Source organism: Neomonachus schauinslandi, chromosome 8 (assembly GCF_002201575.2).
Source record: "Neomonachus schauinslandi chromosome 8, ASM220157v2, whole genome shotgun sequence".
Taxonomy (NCBI): Eukaryota; Metazoa; Chordata; class Mammalia; order Carnivora; family Phocidae; genus Neomonachus; species Neomonachus schauinslandi.
Window position 1 is genome coordinate 144,356,564 of NC_058410.1, and position 4,519 is coordinate 144,361,082.

Here is a 4,519-nt window from a genome sequence, read left to right on the forward strand (position 1 = left end):
TTTTATTCTTTTCCAGCCTTATTGAGGTATAATTAACATCTAACATTGTGTAAGTTTAAGGTATACAATATAATAATTTGATATATGTATATATTGCAAAATGATTACCATGATCAGTTTAGTTACCATCCATCACCTCATATAATTTCAATTTTGTGTGTGGTTTATTTCAGAAATGCAATGTGATTTAACATTCAAAACTCAATCCATAAAATACATCTTTTTAATTTATAATATTAATAAGTAAAAGAATAATTATATGATAATCAAAATATACATGTAGAAATTATTTGGTAAAATACAGTTTTTAAGGGTGCCTGGGTGGCCCAGGCGGTTAAATGTCTACCTTTGGCTCAGGTTGTCCTGGGATCAAGCCCCGCATTGGGCTCCCTGCTCAGGAGCCTGCTTCTCCCTCTCCTCCCTGCTCGTGCTCTGTCTCTCTCTCTCAAATAAATAAATAAAATCTTTTTTTAAAATACAGTTTCTATTCATATATTTTTTTAAGATTTTATTTATTTGCGAGAGAGAGAATGAGAGAGAGCATGAGAGGGAGGAGGGTCAGAGGGAGAAGCAGACTCCCCGCCGAGCAGGGAGCCCGATGCGGGACTCGATCCAGGGACTCGATCCAGGGACTCGAGGATCATGACCTGAGCCGAAGGCAGTCGCTTAACCAACTGAGCCACCCAGGCGCCCTCTATTCATATTTTTAATGTAAAAAGACTTTTATTTTCAAGGTATTTATCCAAAGGATACAAAAATAGTGATTCAAAGGGCCATATGCACACCAATGTTTAAAGTAGCAATGTCCACAATAGCCAAACTATGGAAAGAGCCCAGCGGTCCATCTACTGCTGCATGGATAAAGATTATATATAATGGAATAGTACTCAGCCATCAAAAAGAATGAAATCTTGCCATTTGCAACGACATGGATGGAACTAGAGGGTATTATGCTAAGTGAAATAAGTCAGTTAGGGAAAGACAAATACCAAATGATTTCACTCATATGTGGAATTTAAGAAACAAAACAGATGAACATAGGGGAAGGGAAGGAAAAATAAAATAAGATGAAAACAGAGAGGGAGGCAAACCATGAGAGACTCTTAACTCTAAGAAACAAACTGAGGGTTGCTGGAGGGGTGGGGGGTGGGGGGGATGGGATAATTTGGTGATGAGCATTAAGTAGGGCACATGTTGTGATGAGCACTGGGTGTTACATGCAACTGATGAATCACTGAACTCTACCCCTGAAACTAATAATATGCTGCATGTTAACTAAATTGAATTTAAATAAAAAAATAAAATTAAAAAACACTTTTGTTTTTAATAGTTACAAATTCATAGTAAGTTGCAAAAATAGTACAGAGAGGTTCCATGTACCCTTCACCCATTTCTCTGGTGGATTACTTCTTACAAAACCAAAGTACAATATCAAAAGCAGGAAATTAATATTGGCTCAATGTTTGTGTATGGTTCTATCTCAAGTGAAAGAAGCTAATCTCAAAAGGTTACATACTATGCAGATTCATGTAACCAATACACAGAACATCACTGCCACAGTCTCCCACCTGCTCCCATTATAGTCATGCCCACACCCTCTGCCCATCATCCCTAAGCCTCTGGCAACTGCTCATTTGTTCTAATCTCTATAATTGTGTCATTTTGATAAGGTTGTGTAATTAGAATCATACAGTATGTGACCTACCGAGATTGACTTCTTTCACTCAGCATTAGTGTCCTTGATGAACTTCCAGACTGTTGATTCATCATCAGCATCCTCCTCTTTCTTGCTGAGTAGAGTCCCCAAGGATGCCCGCTGTTTGTGTCCTTACGCACCTGTTGAAGGACATTAGGGTTGTGTTCAGTTTTTGGCTATTAAAAATAAGGTTGCTATGAACGTTCATATATAGGTTTTTGTGTAAGCCTAAGTTTGCATTTCTCTGGAAATGTAGAGTGCAGCTGGTGAATCATATAGTATTTTCATGTTTTATTTTGTAAGAAACTGCCGAACTATTCCCCAGAGCGGCTGTGCCATTTTCCATTCCCACCCATGTAACAATTGTATTCGATTTCAAGAACATTCTCAAAAAAGGCCAAACCACAGGGACAGAAAACATAGGTGGTCATCAGCTATTGCGTGGGGGGTTGGGAGGTGTCTATAAAGGGTAACACAAGGAAAGTTTATGGACTGACAAAACTGTTCTGTATCCTGAGTATGGCAGTTGGTTACATGAAAATACGCATATTCTTTCAAAAAGTCAATTTTACTCTACCATAAATTTCTAAATTAAAATAAAAATAGCTCTCATTTTGTGGCAGGAATACCTTCTACAATTTATCTGAGGGACACTTTCACCAAATTGTCTCGTTTTGAAACGGGTCTATTGGTGCAACCTTTTTGAGGAAAGGCTTGTACTCACTCCATTTTTTTCTGGGCAGCACAGGGAGCCCAACGGCGGTGGGGTTTTGCCGGGTCTAAGAACAAGTCACGCCCCCCTCCACCGCTGTGGTAGGGTCAGGTTGCGGAGAGAGCTAAAGGGGGGTCTCTCCTCGAGACAAGCTTGGTAAAAGCTCAGACGTAGTCGGCAGGATTCGAACCTGCGCGGGGAGACCCCAATGGATTTCTAGTCCATCGCCTTAACCACTCGGCCACGACTACAGGCGTCCGCTGCGCTTCCTCCAAGTACAGAAGGAAATGTGGCAGATTTAGCCGTAAGACTCCCGTGCAGACAAAAGTGTGTTTAGTGCGTCGGGCAAAAATCCGCAGGTTGCACGAAGGCTTGGGGAGGGGGCGAACGCCCCCCGCGGCCCCCGACGTTTAGGAGCAGGAGGACGAGGGTGCTCCCTACAAGCATCTTCTTTTCCAACGAAGTCGAGTCGATTCGTGAACCACCACCTGCCTCCCTTGCGGGTGACCTGGGAGCGTGCCAGTGCTGGGGTCTCTGGAACTGGGAGCAAATCTACTCGGGCCCCGGGGCGGCGATGGGGGTTAGGGTAAGCAGGGGTTTAGGCCTGGGCGGGAGCAAGTCCTCTTCCAGAGCTCGCAGGCCAGCGTCCGCTGCACGACGCTGCGCTGGATGCGCTGCAGGGAAGGAGATGCTGTCGCTGATTTGCGTGCACGGTGCAGGGAGGGAGGCGCGATGCCGAAAACCGCCCTGGGTGCCCTCCCTCGGTGTCCCCAAGCTCCGAGGCCACACCGCACGTATTCGTCTCATTGCTTTCAGGAAAGTGCTTGGCAAATACCGGTGCGCTTTCCCGTTCCGTGCGGGTTAGAGAAATCTATAGGTATAGACGGTCCAGGAGTTTCATTTCCTGTGAGTTCCTAGCTGCTTCCCAAAAAATGGGTTACCTGGTTTGGGTTGGTTTTGTTTTTCCCAATGCAAGGGCCCGTTTTCGTTCAATTGTAACCAACGCAACACGTTTCCTGTTCTCCTTTTTAGGTTTGTAACTCAGCTTCCTTCAGCAGAATTTCCAGAGGCTCTACAGGAAGGATTCAGAACAAAATGGTTGAGTGTGGATGCCAGAGAGATGGGTCCCCATTTCATGACCAGCAAAGTGTCAAGGGCAAGAGGTGAGAGCTGATGGATATGCATCTTGAGAAAGCAGAGATAAATGCTTGGATTTAATAGATTATATTTAGCCAGAAGTAACAAAGTGTTCTTTAAATAGAGCTCTCTTCAATTCACATATCACTGGGAATGGGGGAGGGGGAGGGCTAGATCCAATTAAAGACCAAATATTTTCCTTTTATTTATATCAGAGAAGATAAACTATACCCTCACTTCTAAACAGAATGAATGTGGTCATGGAAAGTAAGGACCTTCACTGGCAATCTGGAAAATTCCCCACTATTTGCTTTAAAGGATTGTATGACATTTTAAATCTTAATTTTCTGCCTCTCCCCATTGGAATATTTTGAGGGCAGACATTTGTCTTGAGCTTTCCTAAAACATTTTTTAAGTTTCAACTTTTTGTTATTAACATAATAACCCCAAAAGAGTTCTTCATCAAAGAACACATGCAAAATAATTCTTTTTTTTTAAAGATTTTATTTATTCATTTGAGACACAGAGATACAGATACAGAGAGAGAGCATGAGCAGGGAGAGAGGCAGAGGGAGAGGGGGAAGCAGACTCCTCGCTGAGCCAGGAGCCCGATGTAGGGCTCGATCCCAGGACCCCGGGATCATGACCTGAGCCGAAGGCAGACGCCCAACCGACTGAGCCACCCAGGCACCCCTGCAAAATAATTCTTAAGGTCTAATTAAATGTCAGCAGATTAGAGACGTAGAGAAGCCTCCATGAATTCTGCAAACCTCTACCTGGTATCAGTTAGTCAGGAAACAGACTCAAGGCCCATGTAATTGTGAAGGGCATTGAAAAAGACAGTTGATCAAAGCAAGGACTATTGAGGAACATTCAACATCAAAGTCCTTGAGTCTACAGGTAGAGAATTCATCTTTCTTGTGCCAAGTAAAATAGATGTTTCTCCTTCTTGATTAGAAGAATCTTGGGTAATG

General features: G+C 43.2%; 1 non-coding gene across 1 annotated transcript; it reads right to left on the reverse strand.

Annotated features, from left to right (window-relative positions):
* Positions 1-2,577: 2,577 nt before the first annotated feature.
* On the reverse strand, positions 2,578-2,659 carry TRNAS-AGA. The gene has a single exon. It is a non-coding gene; the product is annotated as a tRNA-Ser (tRNA).
* Between the last annotated feature and the right edge of the window lie 1,860 nt (positions 2,660-4,519).